This window comes from Bufo bufo, chromosome 5 (assembly GCF_905171765.1).
Source record: "Bufo bufo chromosome 5, aBufBuf1.1, whole genome shotgun sequence".
Taxonomy (NCBI): domain Eukaryota; kingdom Metazoa; phylum Chordata; class Amphibia; order Anura; family Bufonidae; genus Bufo; species Bufo bufo.
The window spans coordinates 81,808,188-81,821,824 of NC_053393.1; the positions used below are offsets into that span (position 1 = coordinate 81,808,188).

At 44.9% G+C, this 13,637-nt stretch overlaps 1 protein-coding gene across 2 annotated transcripts in view; it reads left to right on the top strand.

The window, feature by feature from the left end:
• TRIQK (triple QxxK/R motif containing) overlaps positions 1–13,637 on the top strand; it is a 169,653-nt gene that overhangs the window by 47,182 nt on the left and 108,834 nt on the right. The gene's annotated exons all lie outside the window — the stretch shown is intronic.

Here is a 13,637-nt window from a genome sequence, read left to right on the forward strand (position 1 = left end):
CCCCCATAATCTGGTTCATAAAATAGAATAATTATATCTATAATCAGAAAATAAAACAGATTTAGAAAAAAAAGTATATGTGTCACTATCTATCTGGTTTTAAAAAAAAATTGGTGATACATTTCCTTTAAGGCCTCTTTCACACAAACGATACGTATTGGCTCCGGATGCGTTCAGGGTGCGTTCAGTGAAACTCGCACCATTTTGCAAGCAAGTTCAGATGTTGTTTGTAAACCTTCAGTTTTTTATCACGCGCGTGAGAAACGCATCGCACCCGCGTGGAAAAAACTGAACGCAATCGCAAACAAAACTGACTGAACTTGCTTTCAAAATGGTCCGAGTTTCCCTGAACGCATCTGGAGCCAATCCGTTACGCTCATGTGAAAGAGGCCTAAGTCTGTAGGCAGCCATGTTGTCGGGGCTGTGCAGTCATAGAGGAATCCGTGGTTAATCTCCCATATCAACGCCAGAGACCTTATTCCTTCTGGAATATTCCGTTTAATGCGGCCTTTAGTTTATGATGGAGCCATTGCTTTGGTTTTCTTGGAATTATAAATCAGTGTTGGTGACTATAGGCTTTGCCAGTCTCTGAATGATCTTATAGGGGGAACTTGTAGACTTGTTCATTGATGGTTTTGACCAGTCCAGCTCACTGTTGCTCAGATATATATATATATATATATATATACAGTACAGACCAAAAGTTTGGACAACCTTCTCATTCAAAGAGTTTTCTTTATTTTCATGACTATGAAGGCATCAAAACTATGAATTAACACATGTGGAATTATATACATAACAAACAAGTGTGAAACAACTGAAAATATGTCATATTCTAGGTTCTTCAAAGTAGTCACCTTTTGCTTTGATTACTGCTTTGCACACTCTTGGCATTCTCTTGATGAGCTTCAAGAGGTAGTCCCCTGAAATGGTCTTCCAACAGTCTTGAAGGAGTTCCCAGCGATGCTTAGCACTTGTTGGCCCTTTTGCCTTCACTCTGCGGTCCAGCTCACCCCAAACCATCTCGATTGGGTTCAGGTCCGGTGACTATGGAGGCCAGGTCATCTGGCGCAGCACCCCATCTCTCTCCTTTATGGTCAAATAGCCCTTACTTTCAAAGTTTTCCCAATTTTTCGGCTATCTGACTGACCTTCATTTCTTAAAGTAATGATGACCACTCGTTTTTCTTTACTTAGCTGCTTTTTTCTTGCCATAATACAAATTCTAACAGTCTATTCAGTAGGACTATCAGCTATGTATCCACCTGACTTCTCCTCAATGCAACTCATGGTCCCAACCCCATTTATAAGGCAAGAAATCCCACTTATTAAACCTGACAGGGCACACCTGTGAAGTGAAGACCATTTCAGGGGACTACCTCTTGAAGCTCATCAAGAGAATGCCAAGAGTGTGCAAAGCAGTAATCAAAGCAAAAGGTGGCTACTTTGAAGAACCTAGAATATGACATATTTTCAGTTGTTTCACACTTGTTTGTTATGTATATAATTCCACTTGTGTTAATTCATAGTTTTGATGCCTTCAGTGTGAATCTACAATTTACATAGTCATGAAAATAAAGAAAACTCTTTGAATGAGAAGGTGTGTCCAAACTTTTGGTCTGTACTGTACATATATATCAGTTCCCAGGACAAGCCAATCGACTGTGAGCGTATAGACAAAGCAGCCTAAAGGGAATCTGTCACAGTTCCAACACCTCCAGGGGATGCCAACGAGTCCTGATATTCAGGAGCTCATGGGTTTCTCCGGCGCCTGCCGCTGATTGACAGTTGTTTCCAACTGAATTAGCAGCAGGAGGAGGAGCTGATGAATATTCAGGACTTATCAGCATGTGCTGTGCAATACAAGATTTTAGAAAAATGCCTGAGTCAGTTAAAGGGGTTGTCTCACTTCAGCAAGTGGCATTTATCATGTAGAGAAAGGTAATACAAGGCACTTTCTAATTAATTATTATTATCCATATTGCCTCCTTTGCTGGCTTGATTCATTTTTCCATCACATTATGCACTGCTCGTTTCCATGGTTACGACCACCCAGCAATCCATCAGCGGTGGCCGTGCTTGCACATTATAGGAAAAAGTGGTGGCCTCTTTGGTGGCGGGGACTGTGGAAGGCCAGTGCTTTTTTTCTATAGTGTGCAGGTACGTCCTTCGCTGATGGATTGCAGGGTGGTCGTAACGATGGAAACAAGCAATGTATAATGCGATGGAAAAATGAATACAGCCAGCAAAGGAAGCAATATGGACAATCACAATACATTAGTAAGTGCCTTGTATTAACTTTCTCTACAGATAAATGCTATTTGATGAAGTGACACCTCCCCTTTAAAGAAAATGACCAGCATTGTGCTAAGGGATCTGTCACTCGTTTATGTTGCACTTAGTTAGGACACCATAAAACTAGTGACAGATTCATTTTAAAGGAGTTCTGTGGGATTGAAGTATTGATGACCTAGCCTTCGGATCTGTCCTTAATATCGGATTGGTGGGGGGGGGGCAGCTTGTGGCATTCAGCTGTTTCTAGGAGTTTCAGTGCTGGAACTCTACAGCTCCGTCCATTGTGTAGTGGCCAATGCTGGTTACTGCAGCTTTGCTCTCATTCATTTGAAGATAAGTTATGAATATGCCGGTCCTGGAGAACCACTTTAAAGGAGTTTTCTAAGTGATAAAAATTATTTAGAGAAGTCTCAGAGAAAAGCCACCCCCTTTACCCCGGGCTCGAACGCTTTCTACTTCTTGGTGCTTCTCAAAATGCAAGAAACGACGGCTCAGCCTGCAGCGGTGACCTATCTCAATCAGTGATTGGCTGAGCTATCATTTGTTACTTTTTAGCACTAGGAAGTAGAGACTGCTGGGGAGTATCCGGGAATCTGTAAGCTGTATGATATTTTTTTTTTTTAGACCATTATTTGGCTTTCCTAAATAAATTTTATCACCCATTCAAGATTTTTAATTCTAAGAAGGCATAAGAGGAGCCATTAAAATTTGGGATATCGCTGTGTAACTTAATTATAGAAAATAATTTGCAACCTGAAATGTATTTTGTCCTTTTTGCAATTAATTTTTCAAACATGTAGGGGCACATTTATTAAGAGCAGCATTTTAGATGCCATTCTTAATAAACCCCTGCGCTGAAGTTATGTAGAGGTGCCGGCCTCTTCATAACTTCAGCGGATCCTCCTCCGGTTCTAGCTTCCTTGCTGTCTTACATTTAGACCTTTTTCTACCCCTGTCCCCGCCAACGCCACGTCCACTTTTTTACACTTGGCGTGAGCGGGGAGCAGTCGCAGATTGCGGTGCAACTAGCCGTTGTGCTGCAATCTATGCCTGAAATACGCCTAAGGCTACTTTCACACGCTTCCGTTACTGATAATACAACCACCTGCATCCATTATGAACAGATCCGGTTGTATTATCTTTAACATAGCCAAGACGGATCCGTCATGAACTCCATTGAAAGTCAATGGGGGATGGATCCGTTTTCTATTGTGTCAGAGAAAACTGATTCGTCCCTATTGACTTGCATTGTGGGTCATGATGGATCTGTCCTGCTCCACATCCCAGGACGGAAAGCAAACCGCAGCATGTTGCGTTTTGCTCTCCGGTATGAGAATGGAACAAAATGCATTTTGGAGCACTCCGTTCTGTTCAGTTACTTTTTGTCCCCATTGACAATGAATTGGGACAAAACGGAAGCGTTTTTTTCCGGTATTGAGACCCTATGACGGATCTCAATACCGGAAAATATTAACTCTAGTGTGAAAGTTGTCTAATATAGGCATATTTCAGTATAATAAATTACCTCATAGCATTTTGATGAGGGATGCGCTGTATACAGTCGTGGCCAAAAGTTTTGAGAATGACACAAATATTAGTTTTCACAAAGTTTGCTGCTAAACTGCTTTTAGATCTTTGTTTCAGTTGTTTCTGTGATGTAGTGAAATATAATTACACGCACTTCATACGTTTCAAAGGCTTTATCGACAATTACATGAAATTTATGCAAAGAGTCAGTATTTGCAGTGTTGGCCCTTCTTTTTCAGGACCTCTGAAATTCGACTGGGCATGCTCTCAATCAACTTCTGGGCCAATTCCTGACTGATAGCAACCCATTCCTTCATAATCACTTCTTAGAGTTTGTCAGAATTAGTGGGTTTTTGTTTGTCCACGCGCCTCTTGAGGATTGACCATAAGTTCTCAATGGGATTAAGATCTGGGGAGTTTCCAGGCCATGGACCCAAAATGTCAACGTTTTGGTCCCCGAGCCACTTAGTTATCACTTTTGCCTTATGGTACGGTGCTCCATCGTGCTGGAAAATGCATTGTTCTTCACCAAACTGTTGTTGGATTGTTGGAAAAAGTTGCTGTTGGAGGGTGTTTTGGTACCATTCTTTATTCATGGCTGTGTTTTTGGGCAAAATTGTGAGTGAGCCCACTCCCTTGGATGAGAAGCAACCCCACACATGAATGGTCTCAGGATGCTTTACTGTTGGCATGACACAGGACTGATGGTAGCGCTCACCTTTTCTTCTCCGGACAAGCCTTTTTCCAGATGCCCCAAACAATCGGAAAGAGGCTTAATCGGAGAATATGACTTTGCCCCAGTCCTCAGCAGTCTATTCACCATACTTTCTGCAGAAGATCAATCTGTCCCTGATGTTTTTTTTGGAGAGAAGTGGCTTCTTTGCTGCCCTTCTTGACACCAGGCCATCTTCCAAAAGTCTTTGCCTCACTGTGCGTGCAGATGCGCTCACACCTGCCTGCTGCCATTCCTGAGCAAGCTCTGCACTGGTGGCACTCCGATCCCGCAGCTGAATCCTCTTTAGGATACGATCCTGGCACTTGCTGGACTTTCTTGGACGCCCTGAAGCCTTCTTAACAAGAATTGAACCTCTTTCCTTAAAGTTCTTGATGATCCTATAAATTGTTGATTGAGGTGTAATCTTAGTAGCCACAATATCCTTGCCTGTGAAGCCATTCTTATGCAACGCAATGATGGCTGCACGCGTTTCTTTGCAGGTCACCATGGTTAACAATGGAAGAACAATGATTTCAAGCATCACCCTCCTTTTAACATGTCAAGTCTGCCATTTTAACCCAATCAGCCTGACATAATGATCTCCAGCCTTGTGCTCGTCAACATTCTCACCTGAGTTAACAAGACGATTACTGAAATGACCTCAGCAGGTCCTTTAATGACAGCAATGAAATGCAGTGGGAAGGTTTTTTTGGGATTAAGTTAATTTTCATGGCAAAGAAGGACTATGCAATTCATCTGATCACTCTTCATAACATTCTGGAGTATATGCAAATTGCTATTATAAAAACTTAAGCAGCAACTTTTCCAATTTCCAATATTTATCTAATTCTTAAAACTTTTGGCCACGACTGTAATTTATAAAAAATCCTTCCATAATGCCCTGTGCTGAGGGGTGCTTTTTGTTTAATCTCATTGTTGGAGGTCAGACAGTGTGATTATGACTTGTCTACGCATAAGATCTAAAGCTGTGACTTTGAAGCTGCCCAAATATGTGTCCTTACATTGTGATTTACATGTGCAGTATGTGTGCGTGTGTCATATTACATTCCCCAGTCATTGAGTTTTAGGAGCGATCATTTTGTGAATCTCACTATTAACCCTAGATCAGGCATGCTCAACCTTCGGCCCTCCAGCTGTTGCAAAAGTACAACTCCCAGCATGCCCTAATTGCTGTAGGCTGTCCAAGCATGCTGGGACTTGTAGTTTTGCAACAGCTGGAGGGGCGCAGGTTGGGCATCCCTGCCCTAGATGAATCGAGCTTGTTTTTCATATCTCAGTATTGTTATTTTATCGCGTTTACATGTCCGTGTGGAAAAGACGATGGGGATCCAGGTGTGACTCTTAAACATAGCCTTATATGAAGGACTGTGCCAGGGGTTCAAGAATCCCTTGTATATACACTGTGCACAGGAGCTATCTATACGCCAGTCCCGCTTCCTTCCCATAGATGGAGAGAATGTGCCAAGTTCTGAGCTTCTCGCAGTTCAAAGTCTCCAACTGTCACACAAATAGATGAGAACCTGCATGATGTGACATTTCCAAAGGTTGGAAGCAGCAGCTAAAGATGTACATTTGTAGATAATGTAATTTGGTAAATCTATTAAAATAATTACTTACGGTACATTTATTTTTCCTAACATAAAGAAAATAAATTATATTGCATCAATGTGAAAGTACAGGTGAAACTCGAAAAATTTGAATATAGTGCAAAAGTTCATTTATTTCTGTAATGCAACTTAAAATTTGAATTTTGTGAAAAGGTTCAATATTCTAGGCTCAAAGTGTCACACTCTAGTCAGCTGATTAATCCATACCACCTGAGCAAAGGGGACCTCAAAATTGTGACTTTGGGGTTTCATAAGCTGCAAACCATAATCATCCAAATTATAACAAATAAAGGCTTGAAATATCTCGCTTTGCATGTAATGAATCTATCTCATGTGTTAGTTTCACCTTTTAAAGAGGACCTTTCACCGATTATTACACTATGAACTAACTATACAGACATGGAGAGCGGCACCCGGGGATCTCACTGCATTTACTATTATCCCCGGGCGCCGCTCCGTTCTCCTGCTATGCCCTCCGGTATCTCCGCTCACTAAGTTATAGTAGGCGGAGATTCCAGTCACTAAGTTATGGTAGGCGGAGTCTGCCCTTGTTCTGCTCTAGCGCTGGCCAATCGCAGCGCAGAGCTCACAGCCTGGGAGGTTATTTTCTCCCAGGCTGTGAGCTCTGCAATGCGATTGGCTAGCGCTTCAGAAGAACAAGGGCAGACTCCGCCTACCATAACTTAGGGAACGGAGATACCGGAGGACATAGCAGGAGAACGGAGCGGCGCCCAGGGATAATAGTAAGTGCAGTGAGATCCCCGGGCGCCGCTCTACATGTCTGTATAGTTAGTTCATAGTGTAATAATCGGTGAAAGGTCCTCTTTAAGTTGCATTACTGAAATAAATCAACTTTGCACGTAATTTTTCGAGTTTCACCTGTATATACAAAACCCTGAGACGACCACCCAAAATTGCAGCAAAGAATAGTTTTCTAGAGGGGAGGGCTCCTCAAAAAAGAGGATCAAAATACATAGGGATGGCTTGAGAGAATCAAGCTTCGGATCATAGATCCAAAGTCAATTCATTCAAAACCTTCTTTCTAATGCTGTTTCAGTACAGCATTAAAGTGTATTGACTCCATGTAGGCAACGTTTGTATCGCCTGAAGTTGCGCGAGACTTCCATGAATTGTTACTATATTCCTATCTGCGTATTTTAAAACAGTTTAAAATAGAAATCCGAAATGGGCTTTGGTACTGTCGGGTACCTCGGTGCCAGAGCCCACTTTCGATTTCTCTTTTAAATTGTTTTAAAATACACAGATAATTCACTGAAGTCTCATGCGACTTTGGGTGATACGAACTTTGCCAACACGGAGCCAATACATTTTAATGCTGTACAGAAACAGCATTGAAAACGAAGGTTTTGAACGAATCGTCTTCAGATCTATGATCCGAAGGTCGATTCACTCAAGCCTAGTGTCTTCAAAAAGGTGCACTTTTGGAAAACTTTTTGCTGTGTTTTGTTTTATTTTTTAACCCCTTTTGCCATGCACTATATCAGGGATGCTCAACCTGCGGCCCTCCAGCTGTTGTAAAACTACAACTCCCACAATGCCTTTCTGTAGGATGATAGCAGTAGGCTGTCGGGGAATGATGGGAGTTGTTTTGCAAAAGCTGGAGGGCCACAGGTTGAGCATGCCTGCACTATATGGTTTCACCAGGAGTTAGTTCCTTTACAGTTCTCTACATGTACGTCACAGATACTGCGCACGCATCATCAGCAATAGGTGTTGGCTGTAATATGCAATCTGTTCTGCGCTTCAACAGCTGGCACTGCAGACAACTCCGATCCTAGTTGTTTAACCCCTTAGAGGTCATGGTCAACAGTGACCACAGCAAATAAGTGCTTTTCCCAGTTTGTGTAAAAAAAAATTGTAAAAAAAAAAATTACAATGGAAACAAATAAAACACACTAAACAGTTCCTTAAGTATAAATTAAAAATTCGGTATCACTGGAAAAATACTGGAAAAAAAATAAATGTATGCCTGCATTGTGTCTAATCCATGAACCATTAAAACAGAAGCTATAACCTCTCCTGACATGTCTTTACCAGTCAGAGGTCCCAATAACTCCTGTACAAGCGTCATAGACGCCTGTTCAGGCAATTTTACTCCCTGGAAAAAGTCTAAGGCGTACCGATACGCCTTAGACTTTTCCCTGCCATTCATCAGCGCAGTGAGCGCTGTGAACGGCACAGGCAGCTCAGCGATGCTGCTGCTGCCTGAAACAACCAATAACAAGGCTCCTTACAGTGAGGAGCTTTGTTATTGGCCAGTTTGAGCGGCTGCCGGAGCTTATGGCACACCGCTCTGAAGTAACTAGGAAGGAGGTGCGCGATCCTCACTGACAGAGTAAGGGCCTTGCTGTGAAATTTGGTGTTTGTGGTGGTCTGAGCGCCTTGTTTTTCTCTATAATGATGAGTCTGAAGCCTCCGCCGAGCGCCGTCTATCCTCCCTGATGAGTGCAGTACTGAAGACGGCCTCAATAGAAGGTCTAGGCGACCGTCTTCACTACCGCGCTCAGCAGTGAGGAAAAGTGGCTGAGCGCTTCAGACTCCTGCTTATAGAAGTCAGCGGGGGTCTCAGCGCTGGACATGCCAACAAGAGACCTCCATAACGGACCGACCTGTCACCCGTAGACCTCTACCTAGGTCACCTGTCAGCTTTCCTATGAATCCATCAAGGATAATTCATTGCAGCATGTTCCTGAACTAGGGATATTGTGCGCTATAAGGATTTCTTCTGTAATGTGGCTGCACATGGTGCTACAAGGACTGCATGTGGCCATTTACAGCCTCCAGGACATACAGTCCCTCTGTATAATCCAATAACCACAGCGGTGGTGGCAATTGTGTGGCATTATCTGGTGGCATGAGATGCAATAGGTCATGGAAGACGAACTCCTCTTTATAGCAAGATCAAGCATAACACAAAATGACAGCCTCTAGGTCAGGGATCAGCAACCTCCGCCACTCCAGCTGTGCTGAAACTACAACTCCCAGTATCCTCCTTTCAGTTCTTTAGCAGTTACAAGAACAACTGAGCAAGTGTGCATGCTGGGTGTTGTAGTTTCACAGCAGCTGGAGTGCCGAAGGTTGCTGCTCCCTAGATCTACAGACGAGCCTGGTGGTTATCACTGCGTGATGTCATCATCCAGATCCACAACATGTAACTGTGGCAGTGCGAGCACCTGGCACCAGAGGTATGTGCCCGGGTCTTTCGCTTGTGCCCTTGGCACCAGCATGCACCACCATCCATTGTGCCTGTGTCCTGCTCTGCCAGTGCCTCAGGTCTCTTCAGAGTCTACCAACAGCCCCGGTGGCACCAACATACCCACCTGAGAGCTCATCTACAAGGACGTAACTTTGGTGGGCAGCAATGGCCACGTGATGGATGGCAAACCCCAGTGACCAGCTGCACAGAAACAGCAGCAAATATTTAAGGGATTGTCCCAAGATCAACACTATTTACCTATCCATACTTTACCCAGAGAACACTAGAACGTGGTAACCAAGGTGGGGCCCCCAGCGATCATGTACTTGAAGGGGACATGTCTGTTTTAGTAACGACTTGCATTTCCCATGCAATAACAATTCTGGGGAATCAATTTTTGTGACTCTATATTGTACCATTCCTCTATTATTCCTACTAGAACTTATGAACAAATTGCGAGTAGTCTGCGATAAAGGTCCAGCTGAGGGTTACCAGTTGACAGCACTGATTAAATATCAGGCTGTGCAGTGACACCCCCATCTGGACCTTCACTGCAAACTGCTAGTAAGTCATTCATAACTAATAGCAGAAATAAGAGGAATGGTGCAACATAAAGTCATAAGAATAGATGCTCCAGGATTGTTATTACATGGGGGGTGCAAGTAGTTTCCAAAACAGAGAAATCCGGAGAGGTGCGGGGTCCTCTTTAAATATTGATCTTAGGACAAACCCTTTAAACCTCATAAAATCACTGCAACAGTGACCTCAGTGGTGCCGACCCCTCAGAGCAACAGTGACCTCAGTGGTGCCGACTAGGGATCGACCGATTATCGGTTTTACCGATATTATCGGCCGATATTCAGGATTTTGACAGTTATCGGTATCAGCATCTATTTTGGCGATATTCCGATAACGTATGGGGAACACAGATCGCGCTGCTCTCAGCGCTCTCCGTGTTCCCTCAGCAGCACAGGGGAGAAGGAAGCAGTGTCTCCCTCCCCCTGTGATGCTGCCGCCAATTAGAGGAGAGAGAACAAGAGAAGGGGAGGGGCTGTGGCCACTGCGCCACCAATGATGTTAACTTATTCATTCAAATTGAACAGGAGGCGGGAGCTGGCTGCAGAATCACATAGCTGGCTCCCGACCTCTATGAGCGGTAGCTGCGATCCGCGGTAGTTAACCCCTCAGGTGCCGTGGATCGCAGCTACCGCTCATAGAGGTCGGGAGCCGGCTATGTGATTCTGCAGCCAGCTCCCGCCTCCTGTATATGAATAAATGAGAGATTTATTTTCATTGGTGGCGCAGTGCGCCCCCCAAGCCCCCCAGTATTAATCATTGGTGGCACAGTGCGCCCCCCCACTCAAGCCCCCCAGTTTTAATCATTGGTGGCAGTGGCCACAGGGTCCCCTCTCCCCTCCTCCTCCGATCGGAGCCCCAGCAGTGTAAGCCTGGGGCTCCGATCAGTTACCATGGCAGCCAGGACGCTACTGAAGCCCTGGCTGCCATGGTAAGCTCCATGCTGCTGTGTGCACAGAGCACAGAGCAGCAGGGACAGTGTGAGGTCCTATTCAGCCTGATAGAGATCTATCAGGGTGAATAGGACAAGGGTTCTAGTCCCTAAGGGGGCTAAAAGTTAGTAAAAAACAAACAAACACCAAAATATTAAGTATAAATAAAAAAGAAAGATTTTCAAAAAAAAATAAAAATACACATTAAAGTATAACTGTCATATATTTTTTTTTTGAGTATTGGATTAATATCACCATGGTGGCCCTATTTCAACTTTTCACTGTATATTCAATTACCCCTTAATTCCACAGTTTTGTTCCCTGTACTGCCTATTTTTAACTGTGCTTAAAATAGGGTTGCTAGGCATGGTCCGTCTATCTGTTGATAGACGGAGGACGCAGAAGCAGGCTGCGTGCAAGGTCACATTACTGACAGCCAGGGACTGTAAGTAAATGATTAAAGCCAGGTCCTCCCCAGCAGCTGATAACCGTGCCTGGGCTGTGTGCACTTCTCCCTGTCCCTGCGCTTGGCAGACGCTCCCTCACTCAGCAGACCTGGAGAATGCAGAGTTGAAGCAGCGCACAACAGGGAAGGGAGATCTGCCATCTGCTCAGTGTATAAATGAAAGCAACATGTGGTAAGAGGACCCCTCTGTGCTGCAGGAGATTAACCCTTTAGGGGAGGGCTCTGGTTACTGACACTTTTGGGGGGCTATTGTTACTGGCTAGTGAGGGCAGGCGGGATTAGCCTCAGGGTGAGGGCAGTGGCGGCCATCTTAACAGAATAGTGAAACTGCAGTTTTATGCAGACTGGTTGCTAAGGGCTGAATCTTATTAAATATGGGGTAAGTCAGTCTAATAGTAACTGATTCTGGAATATCATGTTATTAGTAACTACATATATGAAAATTGAAATTAGGGTCTAAGTGTGACAGTTATCCTTTAACAATAAAAATATTCATTTTCAGCAGATTTTTTTTTTTTCAAAAATGAAATTTCACAGAATATCGGTATAAATTATCGGCTATCGGCCTGAAAGTTCACAAATTATCGGTATCGGTATCGGCCATAAAAAATCTATATCGGTCGATCCTTAGTGCCGACCCCCTCAGAGCAACAGTGACCTCAGTGGTGCCGACCCCCTCAGCCCAACAGTGTCCTTAGTGGTGCCGACCCCCTCAGCCCAACAGTGACCTCAGTGGTGCCGACCCCCTCAGAGCAACAGTGACCTCAGTGGTCCCGACCCCCTCAGCCCAACAGTGTCCTTAGTGGTGCCGACCCCTCAGCCCAACAGTGACCTCAGTGGTGCCAACCCCCTCAGAGCAACAGTGTCCTTAGTGGTGCCGACCCCTCAGAGCAACAGTGTCCTTAGTGGTGCCGACCCCTCAGAGCAACAGTGACCTCAGTGGTGCCGACCCCTCAGAGCAACAGTGACCTCAGTGGTGCCGACCCCTCAGAGCAACAGTGACCTCAGTGGTGCCGACCCCTCAGAGCAACAGTGACCTCAGTGGTGCCGACCCCTCAGAGCAACAGTGACCTCAGTGGTGCCGACCCCTCAGAGCAACAGTGACCTCAGTGGTGCCGACCCCTCAGAGCAACAGTGACCTCAGTGGTGCCGACCCCTCAGAGCAACAGTGACCTCAGTGGTGCCGACCCCTCAGAGCAACAGTGACCTCAGTGGTGCCGACCCCTCAGAGCAACAGTGACCTCAGTGGTGCCGACCCCTCAGAGCAACAGTGACTTCAGTGGTGCCGACCCCTCAGAGCAACAGTGACCTCAGTGGTGCCGACCCTTCAGCGCAACAGTGACCTCAGTGGTGCCGACCCTTCAGCGCAACAGTGACCTCAGTGGTGCCGACCCCTCAGAGCAACAGTGTCCTTAGTGGTGCCGACCCCTCAGAGCAACAGTGACCTCAGTGGTGCCGACCCCTCAGAGCAACAGTGACCTCAGTGGTGCCGACCCCTCAGAGCAACAGTGACCTCAGTGGTGCCGACCCCTTTAGAGCAACAGTGTCCTTAGTGGTACCGACCCCCTCAGCGCAACAGTAACCTCAGCTAAATTAAAAATAGTCTAAATTTGCTATTTATGCATGGAAGACAGTTCTAGAGTACTAGTAATGGTTTCCCTGCATAAATAGCAACCCCTTAATGTTATGTAGGCCTTCGTATTAACTATTTGAATTACTGTAACTTTCGTACTCCTCATCGGCTGAAAATACTCCTCAAAAATGGTAAGAGGAGTATTTTTACTCTTCCAGAAAAAATGTAGCGCGACCTCTGCTACCAGTAAATAGTTGTATTCCCCATGAATTAAAATTCTGGAGCATTTTCCGTATGCTAGTTTGACACTAACGTTATTAGTTCTGGCATGCAGATCTCTACATTGTATTTCTATCTGGGTGTTATCTATTGGAGTCTGATGCTGTGTAAGGACACACCTCTTTGGCAAGGATCATCATGTGAGTACAGTACAATAGACCTGCGATCAGATAGGAACTGACTGCATCATAAATCCCTATGATGCAGTCAGTTTGGTTCAGGGGTGCTGTGGTCGGTCCAGGAGATGCGGCCAACACATCGGCCATGTTTTCCCATTGGTATTGCACAATATAGTTTCTTTTTTCCCCTTGGTATTTGTCCACCCCTCCCCATTTCTCAATAAAAGAGATTGCATTAAAGTGTGGGCGGTCTAATTATGGCTGCCTGTGTGGACCCCCACTGGTCCAAAAAATCTTCTCTCAGAGATGCA